The sequence below is a fragment of the Salmo trutta genome, chromosome 17 (assembly GCF_901001165.1).
Source record: "Salmo trutta chromosome 17, fSalTru1.1, whole genome shotgun sequence".
In the NCBI taxonomy this organism is placed as follows: domain Eukaryota; kingdom Metazoa; phylum Chordata; class Actinopteri; order Salmoniformes; family Salmonidae; genus Salmo; species Salmo trutta.
The window spans coordinates 36,903,549-36,927,822 of record NC_042973.1 but is presented as its reverse complement, the minus strand read 5'-3'; the positions used below and the strand labels follow the sequence as shown (position 1 = coordinate 36,927,822).

At 40.1% G+C, this 24,274-nt stretch overlaps 1 protein-coding gene across 2 annotated transcripts in view; it reads right to left on the bottom strand.

Moving 5' to 3' along the window:
• The window catches only part of LOC115152130 (leucine-rich repeat-containing protein 4C), a 189,225-nt gene that overhangs the window by 24,811 nt on the left and 140,140 nt on the right, over nt 1-24,274 (bottom strand). The gene's annotated exons all lie outside the window — the stretch shown is intronic.

Below are 24,274 nucleotides of genomic sequence, written 5' to 3'. Positions count from 1 at the left end.
TCCCACAACAGCAGAACATAAAAGTGACAGGGGTGTCTGCTTCTACCCCGGGCGAAAAGCACAAAGTAGAATGGCTTTTTATTTTTTGGGCCCACAAACATTCCCTTTCTCCCTTCGCTGCAGCCACATTCACAGCTTCCATGGAGCAGGGAGAAAAGGAGAGAAAAAACTGGCAAAGAAACGTTGCTGAGGCGTCTTTCATTTGGTCATCGCTTCAGTGCGCAATCATTATGAGTTTTTTGTGATGGCTGCCAGTCACATGGTGGGGCTTTGACAGAGCTTGGCATGTGATATGGATGGCATGGGGGGATGGGAGAAGACGGACGTTGGGAACCTTCAGGCAGGGGCTGGTGGATGGTGGAAGGGAATGACATAATGCCAGTCTGTGAGGGAGCTACAGAAAGACACACAATAATGAGATGCAGAACTGAATCAGGTCAGCTCCTGGCAGAGGCTTGAGTTTTAGACAACGCTCCAATTAAGAGGAAGAGAGAACGGGACCAAAAAGACCCAATCAATCAAATCCTCAATGCAGTATATACGCAGGAGCTGTTTTGTCATGGTCAAAACAAATCACAAGTATTGCAAATCCTATTGCTAACGCCAGGTAACATTGTGTAAATATTGCTGTGATGGATTTGATTGAATTACAACCGCAGGCAAACTAGTTACTCAAGCCTCTGAGAAGGATTGCTACTAGAAGTGTGGTAGTTGATGTACATACTTGCACCACTCCCACTCTTCATCTCCCATAACCGTGAGCAGAAGCTGAACATGAGCAACAACAAACTGTGACCAATGCAATGGATGGGATTACCATAGATGTTATCGCTGGCATTGGTTTGCTGCTGTTAATCTTAAACATGTGTATGGAGAGCATCTGACTGGTGGAAAGAGAGGGCACAATTTTCCTTTGCGGCAAAGTCTACAGATTAAAAAACAACCCAGGTTATTGCTGTTGACCAAACCCAGAGAACTTGTTTTCTGCATGACTACAGCAAGCATAGCAACGGTGCTGGAATTGTGCTATTTGTTCAAGCACAGTGAATGATTTGGAGAAACCATAGCAGATGGCTAATGCTAAACAGCACCAACCCATTCAAAAATGTTTTATAGTTAACTTATAGATTGTCAGATATGAGAACAAAGATACATTGAAAACAGTATAACATCACCAGTCCCTCATCCCTCCCTCCCTCCCACCCACCCCACCAAAAAAGTAAATTAAATCAAAATAAAATAAAAATAGACAATGATAGAAACATAAACAAAATAAAAACTATGGTAATGATAGTAATTAATGGTAATTGCAACATGCTGACACTAAGAATGCTGGACGGAATGTTGTACTCTAACAGTAGCACCAACAACATCTACTTTATATCAACGCCCCCCAACCCTGGTCCCGGGGACCCAAATGGGCACACACCACCACCCCAGCCTCCAGCACACCCGATTTTAATCAAGGGCTTGATAATGAGTTGGTAAGTTGAGTCGAGTGCACTAGTGCTAGGGCAAGAACAAAGATGTGCACCCTCCGGGCCCCTAGGACCAGGACCGAGATGCATAGGCCGACACGGCAGGCTATAGAAAACAGTTAGGCAGCATCGGAAGACAGGATAGAAAAATAATTATAGAGCATGACATTTTTTTTTTAAAAGGGACCTTACATTTAGTGTAATCTTCTCAGCACAATATGGCCAATAGATCAGACATGACCGCTTACTAAAATATACAAATTACATTATGAAAAAGACAGGCTCTCCACATGTTGTGTGCACAGGGACCAGGTCAAGTCAAACTTGTACCTAATATTTTCCAGGGGCAGAGATGACTTCACCTCCTTAATCCAAGATAATCCAAGATGGCATAGCAGTCAGACGTCCTTTGTCCTCGTCTTGTCGTGTCCCGTGTATATACATATTTACATGTTTTCTTCGCATATCTTTTTATATATTTTTTTCTAAAAACTCAACTTCAAAACACTCTCCTGCAGCCCGCCTCACCAATTTAAAAAAATATATTATTTACCTCAAATCTGAAATCCACAACAGAAGCTAGCCAGAAGTTAGCCAGTTCACTAGCTAATGTTAGAATTCAGCTATCCACGGTTGGCGGTCATCAGCTATCCCTTAGCTCGAAAAGCTATCACCAGTTTTGTACAACGCGATTCAGACTAGAGCATACCGGACCTATTTTCTCTCCATATCCCCAGATTTCTACCGCAAGCTCTGGACATTTACACCTGGATCTTGCAGCTAGCTAGCTGCTATCCGAGTGACTATTGGCTAACGTCGGTCCCGGAGCTAACATCAATTATTCCAAAGCTAGCCAGCTGAAGAGTTCCATCAGCCACTCCTGGGCTACAATAACCTATCCGGACCCGTTTTACTGCCGATGTGGAGCCCCATCGGGCCTTCATGACTGGACTACCGTCGTTATCTGCCAAAGGGAGTTAGCCAACTGGCCCCTCCGTCGCGACGTAACCTGAATGCCCATCTGCGGCCAGCTAATTGTTAGCTGTCTTATCGGCTGCTATCTGAATAGGTCTATCGGCCAATTTTCTTGGGCCACTATAACTATAACTATTTTTGCCAATTAGATTGGTCCCCTCTACCACACGGAACCCCACTAATCTACCGACGGAAACGCACGAGGTGGCTAAAAACAGACCATCTTCTGCCAACTTGCTACCCATGGCCCCGCTAGCTGTCTGAATCGCCGTGACCGCAACCAACCTCACTACTCACTGGACACTTGTGATCACTTGGCTAAGCATGCCTCTCCTTAATGTCAATATGCCTTATCCATTGCTGTTCTGGTTAGTGTTTATTGGCTTATTTCACTGTTGAGCCTCTAGCCCTGCTCATTATACCTTATCCAAACTCTCAGTTCCACCACCCACACATGCGATGACATCACCTGGTTTCAATGATGTTTCTAGAGACAATATCTCTCTCATCATCACTCAATGCCTAGGTTTACCTCCACTGTATTCACATCCTACCATACCTTTGTCTGTACATTATACCTTGAAGCTATTTTATCGCCCCCAGAAACCTGCTCCTTTTACTCTCTGTTCCGGACGTCCTAGTCGACCAATTCTCATAGCTTTTAGCCGTACCCTTACCTTACTCCTCCTCTGTTCCTCTGGTGATGTAGAGGTGAATCCAGGCCCTGCAGTGCCTAGCTCCACTCCTATTTCCCAGGTGCTCTCTTTTGATGACTTCTGTAACCGTAATAGCCTTGGTTTCCTGCATGTTAACCTGTTGGGGATAGGGGGCTGTATTTGCACGGCCGGATAAAAAACGTACCCGATTTAATCTGGTTACTACTCCTGCCCAGTAACTAGAATATGCATATAATTATTGGCTTCGGATAGAAAACACCCTAAAGTTTCTAAAACTGTTTGAATGGTGTCTGTGAGTATAACAGAACTCATATGGCAGGCAAAAACCTGAGAAGATTCCTTACAGGAAGTGGCCTGTCTGACCATTCCTTGAGCTTCTTGACTCTGTTTATTGAAGACTGAGGATCTTTGCTGTAACGTGACACTTCCTACGGCTCCCATAGGCTCTCAGAAGGCGAGAAAAAGCTGAATGATGTAATTCCAGCCCCAGGCTGAAACACATTAGCGCTTTTGGCAAGTGCTCTATCAGAGGACAATGGGCTGAGGCGCGTGCACGAGTCGACCCCATGCTTTTATTTTCTTTCATCTTTTAACCTAAACACAGATTCCCGGTCGGAATATTATCGCTTTTTACGAGAAAAATGGCATAAAAATTGATTTTAAACAGCGGTTGACATGCTTCGAAGTACGGTAATGGAATATTTAGCATTTTTTTGTCACGAAATGCGTCGTGCTCGTCACCCTTCTTTACCATTCGGATAGTGTCTTGAACGCACGAACAAAACAGAGGATATTTGGATATAACTATGGATTATTTGGGACCAAACCAACATTTGTTATTGAAGTAGAACGCCTGGGAGTGCATTCTGACGAAGAACACCAAAGGTAATAACATTTTTCTTATAGTAAATCTGACTTTGGTGAGTGCTAAACTTGCTGGTTGTCTAAATAGCTAGCCCTGTGATGCCGGGCTATCTACTCAGAACATTGCAAAATGTGCTTTCACCGAAAAGCTATTTTAAAAATCGGACATATCGAGTGCATAGAGAAGTTCTGTATCTATAATTCTTAAAATAATTGTTATGCTTTTTGTGAACGTTTATCGTGAGTAATTTAGTACATTTTTAGTAAATTCACCGGAAGTTTGCGGGGGGTATGCTAGTTCTGAACGTCACATGCTAATGTAAAATGCTGGTTTTTGATATAAATATGAACTTGATTGAACAAAACATGCATGCATTGTATAACAATGTCCTAGGTGTGTCATCTGATGAAGATCATCAAAGGTTAGTGCTGCATTTAGCTGTGGTTTGGGTTTTTGTGACATTATATGCTAGCTTGAAAAATGGGTGTCTGATTATTTCTGGCTGGGTACTCTGCTGACATAATCTAATGTTTTGCTTTTGTTGTAAAGCCTTTTGGAAATCAGACAGTGTGGTTAGATTAACGAGAGTCTTGTCTTTAAAATGGTGTAAAATAGTCATATGTTTGAGAAATTGAAGTAATAGCATTTCTAAGTTATTTGAATAACGCGCCACAGGATTCCACTGGCTGTTACGTAGGTGGGACGATTTCGTCCCGCCGACCCTAGAGAGGTTAACATTAGAAGCTTGTTTTATTCACTGCTTTGCACACTCTGCCAACCCGGATGTCCTAGCCGTGTCTGAATCCTGGCTGAGGAAGACCACCAAAAACTCTGAAATCTCCATCCCTAACTACAACAATTTCAGACAAGATAGAACGGCCAAAGGGGGCGGTGTTGCAATCTACTGCAGAGATAGCCTGCAGAGTTCTGTCCTACTATCCAGGTCTGTACCCAAACAATTTGAACTTCTACTTTTAATAATCCACCACTCTAAAACAAGTCTCTCACCGTTGCCACCTGCTACAGACCACCCTCTGCCCCCAGCTGTGCTCTGGACACCATATGTGAACTGATTGCCCCCATCTATCTTCAGAGCTTGTGCTGCTAGACATGCTTACCACCCCAGCCACCCTACAATCTAAGCTTCATGCCCTCAATCTCACACAAATGATCAATGAACCTACCAGGTACCACCCCAAAGCCGTAAACACGGGCACCCTCATAGATATCATCCTAACCAACTTGCCCTCTAAATACACCTCTGCTGTTTTCAACCAAGATCTCAGCGATCACTGCCTCATTGTCTGAATCCGTAATGGATCAGCGGTCAAACGACCTCCACTCATCACTGTCAAATGCTTTTTATTATATGAGTTTTATTTGCACATATAAAGTCTGTTATGGCCAAGTATACTTATTAAATAATGTCTTCAGTGGGGTAATTGATATTACCAAGAATAAATATAAAAACTTTGAGAACCATGCCATTCATGCCGTTTATTCTACCTGTGAGATTCATGGGAAGATTGTTCCATTTAAATAGAGCTGCTTTAATATTGTTGAGTAATGGGATAACGTTATTTTTATATATGTGTTGTTTGTTGTCACTTATTAAGCATCCTAAGTTTTTTATATGTTTTGTGTTCCACTTAAAGGATTGCTGTAGATAGTGAGTTATACTTTTTATTTTTCATCCTGCCGTTATTTCAGTTCATTCTAAGCTAATTGTATATCCTGAGAATCTAGAGTATTCTGGAAATATTTTTAGCAAGGAGGGCTTTCAATATTCGTCAGGTATGTCAGGAAATCAAATAAGTTTAGTTGATATTCATGTTTACCAATACTAATACCTGTTACATTTGGGTCCTGACTAATTCATTCTGCAAGAGGTTCAATTAACCGTGCAAACAGGAGGGGAGAGAAAGAACATCCCTGTCTTGTGCCCCTTTCTAAAGCAATTTAATCAGATCATGTATTATTTGTGTATATTTTTGCTTAGGATATTTCTATCCTTCTAAAGCATTGACCTTTTTTCCCCAATTTGGCCCTAATATGACATACCCAAATTGAACTGTCTGTAGCTCAGGACCTGAAGCAATTATTGTAGGAGAATATAACACATTAGATCTGGTAAAAGATAATACAAAGATAATACAAAAAAAAACATGAATTGATTTTGTTATTTTTGGTTCATTGGTTCATTGATAAATTTTCAAGTTCATAACTGTGCACTCTCCTCAAACAATAGCAAGGCATTATTTATTATTATTTATTATTTGTAATAGCTGCTGTAAATTGTACAGTGCAGTTAGATAAATAAGAAAATACAGTATGCAGTATCAAGTCTGGTAAGACTTTTGCCATTCTATTGCTTATGAGCTTTGTTATTATTTTGTTGTCACAATTTATTAAACTTATGGGTCTGTAATAGTAATGGTATTCTCGAGATTTTCCTGATTTTAATATAACTGAAATAACTGTTTGATACATGGAACTTGGAAGTACTGAATTGAGTGAAGTGTGTTGTCATTTGTGTAAATAAGGGTGCTACTTTGTCCCAAAATGTTAAATGAGGGTGCTACTTTGTCCAAAAATGTTAAATACAATTCTATGGATGGAAAAGCTGTCCATTCCTGGTGCTTCTTTCCACGCAAATGTTTTAATGGTGTCCAATATACATTTTTTGGTAAACTCTATTTTTAGTGATTATTTTTTGTCTGGTGATAGTTGCTTCAGGGTTGTTGTGGTTTAAGAAGGCTGTAGGATCAGTCCAACTGTTGCTTAATTCTGATTTACAGTTGAAGTCGGAAGTTTACATACACCTTAGCCAAATAACATTTAAACTCAGTTTTTCACAATTCCTGATATTTAATCCTAGTAAAAATTCCTTGTCTTAGGTCAGTTAGGATTACCACTTCATTTTAATAATGTGAAATGTCAGACTAATAGTACAGAGAATGATTTATTCGAGCTTTTATTTCTTTCATCTGTAATGCGATGCTACTGGCGGCAGAGAAGTCAGGCACAAGAGAGCGGAAACTGATTTACAATGGTTGTGTTTAATAACCATAAACCCCCGTCAACAGAATAATACAAAAAATGGGTCAAACAAAACCCAGTAACTGCCAGCATACCGTGCAGAAGCACTACAACAAACAATTACGGACAAGGACATGGGGGGAAGAGAGGGTTAAATACACAACATGTAATTGATGGAATTGGAACCAGGTGTGATGGAAGACAAGACAAAACCAATGGAAAATGAAAAATGGATTGGCGATGGCTAGAAGGTCGGTGATGTTGACCGCCAAATGAACAAGGAGAGGGACCAACTTCGGCGGAAGTCGTGACATCATCCCATTCCCAGTGGGTCAGAAGTTTACATACACTATATTAGTATTTGGTATCATTGCCTTTAAATTGTTTAACACGGGTCAAACATTTCAGGTAGCCTTCCACAAGCTTCCCACAATAAGTTGGGTGAATATTGGCCCATTCCTCCTGACAGAGCTGCTGTAACTGAGTCAGGTTTGTAGGCCTCCTTGCTCGCACACACTTTTTCAGTTCTGCCCACAAATTGTCTATGGGATCGAGGTCAGGGCTTTGTGATGGCCAATCCAATACCTTGACTTTGTTGTCATTAAGCCATTTTGCCACAACTTTATGCATGGGGTCACTGTCCATTTGGAAGACCCATTTGTGACAAAGCTTTAACTTCCTGACTGATGTCTTGAGATGTTGCTTCAATATATCCACATAATTTTCCATCCTCATGATGCCATGTATTTTGTGAAGTGCACCAGTACCTTCTGCAGCAAAGCACCCCCACAACATGATGCTGCCACTCCCATGCTTCACAGTTGGGATGGTGTTCTTCGGCTTGCAAGCGTCCCTCTTTTTCCTCCAAACATAACAATGGTCATTATGGCCAAACCGTTCTATTTTTGTTTCATCAGACCAGAGGACATTTCTCCAAAAAGTACGATCTTTGTCCCCATGAGCAGTTGCAATCCATAGTCTGGCTTTTTTTATGGAGGTTTTGGAGCAGTGGCAACTTCCTTGCTGAGCGGCCTTTCAGATTATGTCGATATGGAACTAGTTTTACTGTGGCTATAGATACTTTTGTACCTATATCCTCCAGCATCTTCACAAGGTCCTTTGCTGTTGTTCTGGGATTGATTTGCACTTTTCGCACCAAAGTACATTTATCTCTAGGAGACAGAACGCGTCTCCTTCCTGAGCGGTATGACTGCTGCGTGGTCCCATAGTGTTTATACTTGCATACTATTGTTTGTACAGATGAACGAGATAACCTTCAGGCATATGAAAATTGCTCCCAAGAATGAACCAGACTTGTGGAGGTCTACAATTATTTTCTGAGGTCTTGGCTGATTTCTTTAGATTTTCCCATGATGTCAAGCAAAGAGGCACTGAGTTTGAAGGTAGGCCTTGAAATACATCCACAGGTACACCTCCAATTGACTCAAATGAGCCTATCAGAAACTTCTAAAGCCACAACATAATTTTTCGGGAATTTTCCAAGCTGTTTGTGCCTTCAATCAACTTAGTGTATGTAAACTTCTGACCCACGGGAATTGTGATAAAGTGAATTATAAATTAAATAATATGTTTGTTAACAATTGTTGGAAAAATTATTTGTGTTATGCACAAAGTAGATGTTTTAACCGACTTGCCAAAACTACAGTTTGTTAATAAGAAATTTGTGGAGTGTTTGAAAAACTAGTTTTAATGACTCCAACCTAAGTGTATGTAAACTTCTGACTTCAACTTCATACAGATTTTTATAGATGTTAATTGCGTATTGCCCAGCGACAACCCTGAAACCTGAAGGATCTGGAGAAAGTCTGTATGGAGGAGTGGGCCAAAATCCCTGCTGCAGTGTGTGCAAACCTGGTCAAGAACTACAGGAAACGTATGGAAACGTATGATCTCTGTAATTGCAAACAAAGGTTTCTGTACCAAATATTAAGTTCTGCTTTTCTGATGTATCAACTACTTATATCATGCAATAAAATGCAAATTAATTACTTAAAAATCATACAATGTGATTTTCTGGATTTTTGTTTTAGATTCCGTCTCTCACAGTTGAAGTGTACCTATGATAAAAATGACAGACCTCTACATGCTTTGTAAGTAGGAAAACCCGCAAAATCGGCAGTGTATCAAATACTTGTTTTCCCCACTGTAGCTAGATAGCTAGCTAGGTAAACAATGAATCCCAAAGCATGAAGTAACATTAGTTAGCGAGCCAGCCAGCTAACGTTAGCTAGCTAGCTAACAGTACGCTAACTTGAAATGAAAATACTTTGTCAAAATTTGAGTGAAGTCTTTTGTTAAGACAGGTAGCTAGCTAGCTAAACAATGGACCATAATCACAACTCGTGACGTTACTACCCTGCATGAATCTGAAGGTACCTAACCAACCAGGTTCTATGGCTATAACTATTCAAGCAAATGTGTCTGAGATACGAAGAATAAGATCATGCACAACATTAGCTAGTGACCCAGCCAGCCAGCTAACGTTAGCTAGCTAACAGTACACTTGAAATGAAACCACTGTTCTGTGAAAATTTAAAACGGGTAATATCTGAATATGTAACTAGCTAGACTATCTTACCAGTATACATCATGATTGGACGCGTCTCCTGTCTGATGCCATGCATGGTTGCCCTTAGTTTGACAATGTAATCCAGACTGGTGTATTCTCCATCTCCTTAGCTATCATACTCAAATTCCACTGATTTCAAAACTCGGTCCTCCAGAGAATGGAGAGCATGCGTATGATGTTAGCTAACGATAGTTAGACACTTTAACTTGACATTAGGTATATGCAGTTTTACTACACAATACCGTTTTTAAAAAGCCGCATTTGACACGATTACCTAAACATACTGACCAGCTCCAATAGACAGACACGTGCTATATGGCAGACCAACCCAAACTTATGTCCAGCCCACTCATTATCTTAGCCAATCATGGCTAGCGGGAAGGTTGTTCACTTTTTCTGTGGCTAAACCAACTAGGCTCGTAATTTAACTATTTTATTCGTATTTACAGATGGCACACACGTTTGATATTAAGGCACATGAAAGTGCACATGTCCGAGAAGGCATTTTTGCCAAAAAACGCATTTTGATAAAAAAGAATGTTTCATGTTCAAACAGCTCTCCTGTGAAGTCATGACTTGCGACATACGCCTAGTTTCCTGAATCGGTTCATTGAAATGAAATCAGTCAAAATACCTCAAAACAAGACAAGAAGAAGATGAAACGAGCCCCTTACTATTCCCCAGATGGCAGTTTCTTGTCATTCCTGCTAGAAATCTGGCAATCCAGATTCTCCACAATAGGCTGATTTCTGCCCCATGGAAGCGGGCATATAGGTTTTTGTGACATTGTCAGCTATCCCATCTATTCCTGCTCATGTTCAACAACTTTATTTTCTTCTTTACCTTGTAAATATTTTTATGGGCTTTTTCTATGATATAAATGAATATTTAAGACAAATAAATCACTATCTCAGATTTAGTTTTTGCCAAGTATAAGATTATCATTCCTCTATTGCACGCCTTAAAAGTGTCCCAAATTATATCTCTGTTCTATATGTCTAGATTTGTAATGGTAAAGGTTTTTCTTTTTTCGTTTACATATTTAATACATTTCGGGTCTTGAAGATATGCTCTGTTCATTTTTCATATTCTGTCGCTAAGTTTATTTTATGTTGGTGTAATTAAGCATGATACAGGTGAATGATCCGATATCACTATGTCATGGAATTCTTTAACCCAGTAAATTCTTGAACGCATTTTTTAAAATAAAAATCGAGTCAATTCTTGAATAGCTTTTCTTTGATAATAAAAGGAGCAGTCTTTTGTAGTTGGGAATAGTTATCTTTGTCGAGTTTACATTTTTCTGCCTCATTGGAGGCTCCTTGAATTTGCTTTTTTCATTGCTACGTCTTTAAATCTTAACATATGTGTGATTTAGGTCACCTGCTTTAAAAAATAGTTCCTTCTGTATTTTATCTAATATAGCTTGAATTCAATCAACAACAAAAAAAACAGATTTGCCCCTGGTTGGATAAACAATGAAACTCATGGAAATTTTTCACCATGTATGGTACAATTCAAATGAGAAAACGGCCTTCTTGATCCATGTGCTGAGATATAATGGAAAACAATGTATTCTTAGTTGTCAGGATACCTAAACCTCTGCTGTTACTACAATAGGGAGCAGCATAGGCCTCTCCAAACCAGCTCCTCTTTAAATATTACATTTATAAATTTTTTAAATGTAAAGTGCCTTGCGAAAGTATTCATCCCCCTTGGCATTTTTCCTATTTTTTTGCATTACAACCTGCAATTTAAATAGATTTTTATTTGGATTTCATTTAATGGACATATACAAAATAGTCCAAATTGGTGAAGTGTAATGAAAAAAATTACTTGTTTCAAAATATTCAAAAAAATAAAAACAGAAAACTGGTGCTTGCATATGTACTCACCCCCTTTGCTATGAAGCCCCTAAATAAGATCTGGTGCAATCAATTACCTTCAGAAGTCACAATTAGTTAAATAAAGTCCACATGTGTGCAATCTAAGTGTCACATAATCTGTCACATGATCTCAGTATATATAAACCTGTTCTGAAAGGCCCCAAAGTTTGCAACACCACTAAGCAAGGGGCACCACCAAGCAAGCAACACCATGAAGACCAAGGAGCTCTCCAAACAGGTCAGGGACAAAGTTGTGGAGAAGTACAGATCAGGGTTGGGTTATAAAAAAATATCAGAAACTTTAAACATCGCACAGAGCACCATTAAATCCATTATTAAAAAATGGAAAGAATATGGCATCACAACAAACCTGTCAAGAGAGGGCCGCCCACCAAAACTCACAGACCACGCAAGGAGGGCATTAATCAGAGAGGCAACAAAGAGACCAAAGATAACCCTGAAGGAGCTGCAAAGCTCCACAGCAGAGATGGGAGTATCTGTGCATAGGACCACTATAAACCGTACACTCCACGGAGCTGGGCATTACGGAAGAGTGGTCAGAAAAAAGCCATTGCTTAAAACATTCTTAAGGCTAGGGGTCAGTATTCGGAATTACGGATGACTGACGTGCCCAAAGTAAACTGTCAGTTAATCAGGCCCAGAACCTAGGATATGCATATAATTGGTAGTATTGGATAGAAAACACTCGGAAGATTCTAAAACTGTTAAAATAATGTCTGTGAGTATAACAGAACTGATATGGCAGGCAAAACCCGAGGAGAATCCATAAGGACTTTTTTTGTTGAGGTCACCACCCATTGAAATGCTTGTCTATGGGAAATTCAAAGGAAATCCTCCCAGATTGCAGTTCCCATGGCTTCCACTAGATGTCAAGTCTTTAGAAAGGGTTTCAGGCTTGTTTTTTGAAAAATTAAATTAGTAGTTGTAGTTTTTGACTATAGTCTTGTGGCGCGCACACCTCGTTCTCCGGTATTGATCATATTACATTCCGTCTTAAATTTGATCGTTTATTTACATATTAGGGTACCTGAGGATTGATTGGAAACGTTTGACTTGTTTGGACAAAGTTTATTGGTAACTTTTGGGATTCCTTTGTATGCATGTTGAACCAGTGGAACGGGTGGATTACAGAATCAAACGCGCCAACTAAACTGACTTTTTTGGGATATAAAGAAGGACTTTATCGAACAAAACGATCATTTGTTGTGTAGCTGGGACCCTTGGGACCCTTGCAAACAGAGGAAGATCTTCAAAGGTAAGTGATTTATTTTATTTCTGACTTTTGTGAATCTTCTGCTGTTTTGGAAAATGTTTTTAATACTTTTATATGCGGGGCGCTGTCCTCAGATAATCGCATGGTATGCTTTCACCGTAAAGCCTTTTTGAAATCTGACAAAGTGACTGGATTAACAAGATGTTAACCTGTTTGGGATAGGGGGCAGTAATTTCAAGGCCGGATAAAAAAACGTACCCGATTAAATCTGGTTACTACTCCTGCCCAGAAACTAGAATATACATATAATTAGTCGATTTGGATAGAAAACACTCTAAAGTTTCTAAAACTGTATAACAGAACTCATATGGCAGGCCAAAACCTGAGAAGATTCTATACAGGAAGTGCCCTGTCTGACAATGTGTTGTCCTTCTGTTGCATCTCTATCAAAAATACAGCATCTCTGCTGTGACGTGACATTTTCTAAGGCTTTCATTGGCTCTCAGAAGGCGCCAGAAAGTGGAATGAGAGCTCTCCAGTCTCTGGGAGAAAAACAGCAGGAGTTTTTGTGAGTGGTCCTGCTGAGAACAATGACACTGGAGCGCGCATGCACAAGACGACTCCATGTTTTTCTTTCAGTGTTTGAACGAATACGTCGTCGCCTGGTTGGAATATTATCACTATTTTACGAGAAAAATAGCATAAAAATGTATTTTAAACAGCGTTTGACATGCTTCGAAGTACGGTAATGGAATATTTTGAATTTTTTTGTCATGAAATACGCCGGCGGATCACCCTTCGGATAGTGACCTCAACACACGAACAAAACGGAGCTATTTCAATATAACTATGGATTATTTCGAACCAAAACAACATTTGTTGTTTAACCTGTCTGGGGTATGTGGGACGATTTCGTCCCACCTACGTAACAGCTACTGAAATTCCAGTGGCGCGATTTTTGAATCGTTAGAAATACTATTACTTCAATTTCTCAAACATATGACTATTTTACAGCTATTTAAAGACAAGAATCTCGTTAATCTAACCCCACTGTCCGATTTCAAAAAGGCTTTACAACGAAAGCAAAACATTAGATTATGTTAGGAGAGTGCCCAGCCAGAAATAATCAGACACCCATTTTTCAAGCTAGCATATAATGTCACAAAAACCCAAACCACAGCTAAATGCAGCACTAACCTTTTATGATCTTCATCAGATGACACACCTAGGACATTATGTTATACAATACATGCATGTCTGTTCAATCAAGTTCATATTTATATCAAAAACCAGCTTTTTACATTAGCATGTGACGTTCAGAAAAAGCATACCCCCCGCAAACTTCCGGGGAATTTACTAACAATTTGCTAAATTACTCACGATAAACGTTCACAAAAAGCATAACAATTATTTTAAGAATTATAGATACATTACTCCTCTATGCACTCGATGTGTCCGATTTTAAAATAGCTTTTCGGATGAAGCACATTTTGCAATATTCTAAGTACATAGCCCAGCCATCACGGGCTAGCTATTTAGACACCCACCCAGTTTAGCCTTCACCAAAATCACATTTCCTATAAGAAAAATGGTCTTACCTTTCCTGTTCTTCGTCAGAATGCACTCCCAGGACTTCTACTTCAATAACAAATGTAGGTTTGGTCCCAAATAATCCATCGTTATATCCAAACAGCGGCGTTTTGTTCGTGCGTTCTAGTCACTATCAGAATGCTAAATCACGGTCGTGCGCATGGCGCAGAACGTGACAAAAAAATTCTAAATATTCCATTACCGTACTTCGAAGCATGTCAACCGCCGTTTAAAATCTATTTTTATGCAATTTATCTCGTAGAAAAGCGATAATATTCCGACCGGGAATCTGCAATTAGCTAAACAGCCGAAGGAAAATGCTGCACGGGGACAAATGGGACACTTGGAAAAGGGGATTCTGTGTTTCAGCCTGAGGCTGCCTCGTCATCGTTCAGGTTTTTCCCGGGTTCTGAGAGCCTATTGGTGCCCTAGGAATTGTCACGTTACAGCTAAGATCCTGACTCTTCAATAAACAGAAGCAAGAACAACAACACCTTGTCAGCAGGGTACTTCCTGCATGAAACCTTCTCAGGTTTTTACCTGCCATAGGAGTTCTGTTATAGTCACGGACACCATTCAAACAGTTTTAGAAACTGGGGTGTTTTCTATCCAAACCTGAACAATAATATGCATATTCTAGCTTCTGAGTTGGTGTAGGAGGCAGTTAAAAATGGGCACATATTTTTTCCAAAATTCTCAATACTGCCCCCTAGCCCGTAGAGGTTAAATGATGTATTACACTTGTATTTTCATGAATGCTTAATATTACTTTTTTTTTTATTATTTCGCACTCTGCATATTCAACGGATGTTGTCGAGATGGGGTGTTAGCATCCCACCTAGCCCAAAGAAGTTAAAGAAAAAAATAAGCAGACACGTTTGCTGTTTGCCAAAAGGCATGTGTGAGACTCCGCAAAAATATGGAAGAAGGTACTCTGGTCAGATTAGACTAAAATTTGGCCATCAAGGAAAACGCTATGTCTGGCGCAAACCCAACACCTCTCATCACCCCGAGAACATCATCCCCACAGTGAAGCATGGTGGTGGTGCAGCATAGTGCTTTGGGGATGTTTTTCATCGGCAGGGACTGGGAAACTGGTCAGAATTGAAAGAATGATGGATGGCGCTAAATACAGGGTAATTCATGAGGGAAACCTGTTTCAGTCTTCCAGAGATTTGAGACTGGGACGGAGGTTCGCCTTCCAGCAGGACAATGACCCTAAGCATATTGCTAAAGTAACACTAGACTGGTTTAAGGAGAAACATTTAAATGTCTTAGAATGGCCTAGTCAAAGCCCAGACCTAAATCCAATTGAGAATCTGTAGTATGATTTAAAGATTGCTGTACACCAGCGGAACCCATCCAACTTGAAGGAGCTGGAGAAGTTTTGCTTTGAAGAATGGGCAAAAATCCCAGGGGCTAGATGTGCCAAGCTTTTGAGACATACCCCAAGACAACTGTAATTGCTGCAAAAGGTGGCACCACAAAGTATTAACTTTGGTGTGGTGAATAGTTATGTACGCTCAAGTTGTAATTTTTTTGTCTTATTTCTTGTTTGTTTCACATTCAAAAATATTTTGTATCTTCAAAGTGGTAGGCATGTTGTGTACATGAAATTATACAAACCCCCCAAAAAATCTATTTTAATTCCAGGTTGTACGGCAACAAAATAGGAAAAATGCCAAGGGGGTGAATACTTTCGCAAGCCACTAACTCTTGCATGAAAACCACATCTGCTGACAATCTATTCAAGAGCCTTATGCCATCATGGAGCTCGTAAACATTCCATGTTATAAGTTGGATTTTGTTGGTCTTTACTTGTATATAATCAAAGTTAGCCTCGTATGTTCTGTCTGTTATTGAAGAACCAGACAAAACCTTTTAGCAGACATGTTATATGAGGGCGGTGGACATTTCATGGAATGGGAGAGTCAAAGTCTGAATGCATAGTTATTGTATACATTGAATATATAGAGCGTGTGAGCATGTAGGCTAAGTAGACATTTAAAAAGTGAACAAACAAAAAACTAAGTAAAGTACTTCTTTGAACCTTGAGGTGCTGTGCCTGTTTAGGGCGTTCAAGCTCCAACTCCTCTCCTAATGTACCAAAGATCTGTGGATTATGTCATTGTGCATACATTGGAGAAAAACTGCCACTTTAACACCATGGTCAGTTTGTATTACTTTGTGAATTAAATTAAAGTATAGCGGCTTCGGCCTCCCGAGTGGCGCAGCGGTCTAAGGCACTGCATCGCAGTGATTCTGGATTCGAGTCCAGGCTTTGTCGCAGCCGGCCGCGACTAGGAGACCCATGGGGCGGTGCACAATTGGCCCAGCGTCGTCCGGGTTAGGGGAGGGTTTGGCTAGCAGGGATGTCCTTGTCCCATCATCCACTAGCGAGTCTGTGGAGGGCCGGACACAGTGCACGCTGACACGGTCGTCAGGTGTACGTACGTTGTTTCCTCCCACACATTGGTGCGGCTGGCTTCTGACTTAAGTGGTCATTGTGTCAAGAAGCAATACGGCTTGGTTTGGTTGTGTTTTGGAGGACGCACGGCTCTCGACCCACGCCTCTCCCGAGTATGTACGGGAGTTGCAGCGATGAGACAAGACTGTAACTACCAATTGGATACCATGAAATTTGGGAGAACAAGGGGTAAAAAAAATTATACTGGCTGGTGAGGGTCTACTTGGGGAGACTAGGTCCACCGAGAGGCCGAAGTGAGATGAGTGGAGGCACCATACATACTGTAGAACAGTTATTGACATACATTCCATATATTCCCCTTTGAATTGTCTTTTCAGTGTCCATGTAGCCCATTGGCATTGGCTACTTCTATCGTTTCTTCATAGAGAAGAACAGTTACTTGGGGAAAATCTAGTGTAGATTATTTTGGGGCGAGGGGGAAATAATATTTTCTCAATTTACGATGAGCTGGTCTTAGGTATCATTGTATGTAGCCTATAGTGTGCTCATCGCTTTTTCCTCTTCTCAGTGCAGGGGACTCCTCCTAGAAAGGTTTCTTGCAGCTTGATTAGGGCTTTGTTGGCACTTGTGAATTTGATCCTTCGCCTTCTCTTCTATACCCACAGCACTGCCGGGAAGTGTAACTGAGATTTTATAAATTTTTCCTCCAGTGACTGTCTGATCTGGATGTAATCCTTTAATCTTTTTCTCAGCTTTGCAGACAGGTTCTGGATGAATCAAATGGTCTGGCCATGGATTTTGATCTCCTTTCTCCGTTGTGCCTTCAGAATGTTGACTTGATAGTTCCACAGTTTGAAGATCACCATGCGTGGCTATTTAGCGTTCTTCTGTTTCACACTGATCCTATGACATCGTTCCACATATTCTCATGTTTTTTCATCTCATTCTGTTTTTTTGTTGGTCCAATTCATCTTCTTAAAACCTGTTGGGGGTCCCTGCCCGGTATTGGGATTCATTGTCAAGAGACCATGGCGGGAAATTCAAAACGCAAGAATCTAATAATTTCAATTTCTCAAACAATCAACTATTTTTCACCATTTGAAAGATAAACATCTCCTAAATCCAACCACATTGTCCGATTTCAAAGAGGCTTTACGGCGAAAGCATAAAGGTTAGGTTATGTTAGGAGAGTACATTGAAAATAGCTGTGTGTAATGTTTTGTCAATTCAAAGACAGGCGTCACCAAAAGCAGATAACCAGCTAAAATTATGCACTAACCTTTGACAATCTTCCTCAGATGACACTCCTAGGACATTATGTTATACAATACATGCATTTTTTGTTCCATCAAGTTCATATTTATATCCAAAAACAGCATTTTACAGTAGCGGTGAAATTCAGAATTTCTTTTCCCTCAAATGCTTCCCATCAATCAACGTTACAATTTACAAAATTAGACTATTCGAAAACATTGGTAAATTATAATATTGTCATTCAAATATTTATAGTTTAACATTTCGTAAATGCTACTGCATTGCCAGATTTCAAAATAACTTTACTGGGAAATCACACTTTGCAATAAACGGGGTGCTGTGCTAAGAACAATAGGCTAGGATATACAGGTTAGCACCATCTTGTAACCATGTAATATCAATAATACTATTGTCAATAATCCCTTACCTTTGATTATCTTCATCCATTGGCACTTCCAGGAATCCCAGGTCCACAACAAATGTGGTTTCTTTCGACAAAGTTCATAATTGATGTCCAAATAACTCCAAGTTGTTAGCGCTTCGGTAGAATACTAAAAAGTAGGGCGGGGGGGGGGAAGTCACGACGAAAAGTACAAAAAATAATCTATTTACGTTCGTTCAAACATGTCAAACGTTGTTTATCATCAATCTTTTGAGCCATTTTTAACGTGAAACATCAGTAATGTTTCTACCCGACCTCTCCTGTGTCTTGAAAAACGTTTTTGAAAAATGTCTCGCCTGACATGAACTCACATGAATGCGCAATAATGAAGTGACGACATCCCAGGGAGGTCAACTTCTCTTCCTTGTCATCCGGTCTCTGTTCATCATAGACGCTTCAAACAACTTTATAAAGATCGTTGACATCTAGTGGAAGCCGTAGGAAGTGCGAAATGAATCCTTTCTCACTGTGTGATCTATTAACAATGACTCGAAAAAATAGTACAGCCACAAAATTTAAATTTTTTCTCAGGTTTTTGCCTGCCATATGAGTTTTGTTATACTTACAGACACCATTCAAACAGTTTTAGAAAATTCAGAGTGTTTTCTATCCAAATCTGGTAATAATATGCATATCCTAGCTTCTGAGTTGGTGTAGGAGGCAGTTAAAAATGGGCACATATTTTTTTCAAAATTCTCAATACTGCCCCCTAGCCCCTTCAGCTTTGTTTTCTTTTCGAATGTGTCTACTTTTTCTGTTTTGTTGGATAACCTTAACTGTTAATTTCTCTTATTTGCATCTCCAAGTTGCTCCTTGTCTTTTCCTTTGGGGTAAGCCATGGCTTGTTGGATTCATGTTGCCATGTCACTTTACCAACTGATTGGTTTTCTGTTGTACATAACTGATTGTTCAACATATGAATCCTACAGACGAAGAACCATATATGTGACAATTTTTCCATTTTAAGATAATCAGTTATTTTTATATTATTAATTGTGTGTACCACATTAGGTGTTTTATGGTTGACAAATAATTCACCATACTCATATCTTCCAACAACAATTGATATTATTTTGTTATTTCAAAAAATACTTATTTTATTGGTGTTTTAATTTTTAGAATGTGGAAGAACAGTATATCTCCAGCGATGATTTCAGTTTGTGGAAGAACAGTATATGTGACATTTTGCATGACACTTGTAAAATGTCCTTTTTTAACACCTGATATGATGTTTTAAGTACTTTCAAGTACAGATGCCCTTCATGTAAATAACTTAAATGCAATATGTAGTTAATTAATTCTTTCTGCACGTCGTGGAACACGCTCTTCCCTGCAGGATACAGTGTAACGTTACATATAACTAGCTAGCTACTATAGCCATGTCGAATCATCCGGTGGATGGACAAAAAGTAGCTAGCTATGTTTCTTCTATAATCTAGCAATAACATTTGTAACGATAGTGTATAAATTAGTAGCCAACGAACTTTAGCTAATATCTTTTCTCTATAGTTACAAATTAGACAACCCAGAACATACATGTTAGTTACTGTACTCTATAGCTAGCTAGCTTGATTGTTTGATATACGGTTCTTCCACATACCTCTTTTGGACAGCTTTTCACTGTTTTTTCTTGACCCTTACGATTTGTATAGGGTTTTCCCGCATTCCGTAAGATCTTCCTTTGCCTGTCTTTCCATTCTTTTAGTTTTGTTTTACGTTTCTTTCCCACATTTCGGCGATTTTCATCAGCAACAGAAAAGTTGTGCGCTTGTCCGTCCATTCTGAGTGGTGCACATAAACGGTTATTCCACGAGAGCCTATCTTTAAATTAAAAAATATTGTTAATTAGCGCGTGGAAAGCTTGTGAAACCGGTTCACTATAGAAAAAGGATGTCCAATAATGATTTTTCATGTATATCTCTTTTTTTTGAAAAATGTCACATATACGGTTCTTCGTCTGTAGGATTCATATAACCAAGCACACTAATGAGTTGCTTGGGTATATGTATATGTTGATTTATCAATTTTGAGGCTTGTTTAAACTTTGTTGTCTGGTTTCTACATATAACCACAGTTTTGTCGGTACACACCAGCTACTCACACACCATGCGTCCTATCGGTACGCCCATGAGCCTCTTCACTCTGATGGTATCTCAAACACTTTGGGTCAACATTTGAATAATATTTTTGCCAATATGTCATTTGAGTAATGGAGACGGTGTAAAACGGTGAACTGAATGAGCCCATCCCTTATGCAAAATGATGAGGTGTGGATACGCTCTATACTACATTGCCATATGTCATCAGGTAGCTCGCCACTCATGTCTTGCTCCCATGCAGATTTTGTTATTGCCCAGGAAGGCAGATTAATGTTCTGTATCATGTCATATAATATGGAGATTGTGCCCTTCAGATAGGGGTTAAGATCAGTATCTCTCAGCTGGACACGTATGGGGCAGGAGTGGAAATGAAGCAAAATGTTTTTTAGTTTGGAGGACACCTACAAAAGTGTCTATTGGGATTACAGTACTATGGTCCACCCTCAGAGTATCGAATGAGACAATTGTATTTTTTACAACAAAAAAACACCATGCCAGAACTGGAATGCTGTGTCAATCTACGATACTTTGAAAAGATGATTAGAAGTTAACTGGGGAGAAGCAGCTTGCTTTGTTAAGGTTAAAGTTATATTTTAAGGGAGCTCTTGACAATGGGATTCAAAAAATGGGTGCCGAGGTTCATAAGCAGTGGGTAGCACACTAACGAGAAAGGAGAAATTGGAAGGCTTGACTTGAACTCCATGATAGCGAGAATCTTTTCTATATCTAACCTCTCTATCCTGAAATAATCTTTACCACTACAATAGTTTTATATATTTTGTGTTTACATTGAATCTGTAAACAATAACATTGTGGAGTTTATCTGAACATATAAAAGCTCATGCTGTAAGGAACAGGCCTTATTCCAAATTGTGATTTTACCTATGGTGGGAAGAAACAAAAGAACAACATAATTATTTCCTAGGTAAAATAGCATGTAGGTGTGCTACAGATGTGCACACACATGATGATTGCTTCTCAGAAAAGTGGAAACTAACAATGTCAATTGATGAAGGCACTTACCATGAAACATGGGCCAAAAAAATGGGGCACTGCCAGTATCCTAAATCAAGTGCCAACTGCCTCAATCCAGGATAAGCTCATGTGCAAATCAAACACACTTCTGAAAGCTCTATGAGGAAATACATGATCTACAATTGATTTAGTAGCAGCCATTGTGTCAGATTTTACCTTCTGGTGGCACTGGTCAACTCCTAATAGAGTTGAGTGATGTTTCACCCTACTGATGCTTTTACATGAAAATACACTCCACAATGGTATGGTTATTGAAGGTTATGGTTGCTGGATCAAAAGCACCCTTCAAAATAAAATCTTTCTTTTAGTCTCTGCTATAAAATCACATTCTTTTTTTCAAAATCTGTCCAAGATTCTGAAGAGACTCACAGTCAATCACAACGCAAGCTTTTTCTGGCATGAAATTACTTCATGAAAGAATACAGTTTATGAAAGTATTATTTTAAAAGGAAATACAACCCTCTAAGTGCCAGTCAAAGCTTTAAATCAAATACAGTGGGTAATACAGTGCATTCGGAAAGTATTCAGACCCCTTCACTTTTTCAACATTTTGTTACGTTAGACTTTTTCTAAAATACCTTATTTACATAAGTATTCAGACCCTTTGCTATGAGATGTGAAATTGAGCTCAGGTGAATCCTGTTCCCATTGATCATCGTGTCTTGTCCCGTGTAAATATACTTTTTTTTCTTGTATATATATATATATATATATCTTATTCTCACTTTCTATCTACAAACTAAATATACTTCCCTGCAAACCGCCCCACCCAATGTGGTACAGATCTGCTATTTTATTCCTTATAACTGGATCCTCCATCAGGAGCTAGCCAGCTAACTAGCTACTAGACTTTGTTAGCCACGGCTGGCGGTCTTCACCTTTACCTCGGTCACTAGCCAGCCTTAGCTCGGACAATACCTGCCAGTCTGCACAGTGCGATATCAACTCAGAGCACATCGGATGGCTTCTCTCTACCACATCACCAGATTCCTGCCGCTATGGATAATTACACTGGATCATCGCAGCTAGCTAGCTGCAAACAAGTGGCTACTGTTAGCTAACGCCTCTGTCCGGAAGCAAGCACCAGTTCGCCTTGGGTTAGCCTCGAGCTAGGCCCATATACCAGCTAATTCTAGGGATACAATACCTCTTTTGCCAATTGGACTGGACCCTTTATTGTCAACACGGAGCCCCGCCGATCCATCACGACTGGACTGCCGACATGATCGCCCGATGTGGTCTCAACAGGCTATTCTGTTACGATGTCACCGAAGAACCATCTCCTAGCCCCGGCCCGCTAGCTTTCTGAACACTGTGTCCCCTGCTCGCCTAGCGTAGTAGTGATTACCGAACGGCACCCTGACTCACCTATTGCTGCTCTTTTGACCCTATGATCACTCGGCTACACAGCTGATGCCCCCTGAACTGTTTCAATAACACGGTACATCATTTTGTTTACCTGTCGGCCCCAGCCTCGAACTCAAGTCCTGTATGTACCTAACTGACCCGCTCTGCCCATTCATCACCATTTACCCGTTGTTGTCTTAGCTCTCCTGATCAACACCTGTGATTGCTTTATGCCTCTCTCTAATGTCAATATGCCTTGTCTACCGCTGTCTTGGCTAGTTCTTATTGTTTTATTTCACTGTAGAGCCCTCAGTCCCGCCCAACATGCCTTAGATAGCTATTTTGTCCTACCCGACACACAGGCGGAGACTTCACCTGGCTTAACTGGTGCCTCAAGAGACAAAACCTCTCTCATCGTCACTCAACGCCTAGGTTTACCTCCACTGTACTCACATCCTACCATACCCTTGTCTGTACATTATGCCCTGAATCTATTCTTCCACTCCCAGAAATCTGTTCCTTTTATTCTCTGTTCCCAACACACTAGACGACCAGTTCTTATATCCTTTAGCCGTACCCTTATCCTACTCTGTTCCTTTGGTGATGTAGAGGTTAACCCAGGCTCTGTAGCCCCCAGTTCCACTCCTATTCCCCAGGCGCTATCATTTGTTAACTTCTGTAACCGGAAAAGCCTTGGTTTCATGCATGTTAACATCAGAAGCCTCCTCCCTAAGTTTGTTTTATTCACTGCTTTAGCACACTAAAACAACCCTGATGTCCTAGCCGCGTCTGAATCCTGGCATAGGAAGGCTACCAAAAATTCAGAAATTTCGATCCCCAACTACAACATTTTCCGCCAAGATAGAACTGCCAAAGGGGGTGGAGTTGCAATCTACTGCAGAAATAGTCTGCAGAGTTCTGTCATGCTATCCAGGTCTATGCCCAAACAGTTCAAGCTTCTACTTTTAAAAATCCACCTTTCCAGAAATAAGTCTCTCACTGTTGCTACTTGTTATAGACCCCCTTCAGCTGCCAGATGTGCCCTGGACACCATATGTGAATTCATTGCCCCCATGTATCTTCAGAGTTCGTACTGTTAGGTGACCTAAACTGGGATATGCTTAACGCCCCGGCCGTCTCACAATCTAACCTTGATGCCCTCAATCTCACACAAATTATCAAGGTACAACGCTAAATCAGTAAACACAGACACCCTCATAGATATCATCCTGACCAACCTGCACTCTAAATACACCTCTGCTGTCTTCAACTAGGATCTCAGCGATCACTGCCTCATTGCCTGCGTCCGTAATGGGTCCTCGGTCAAACGACCAC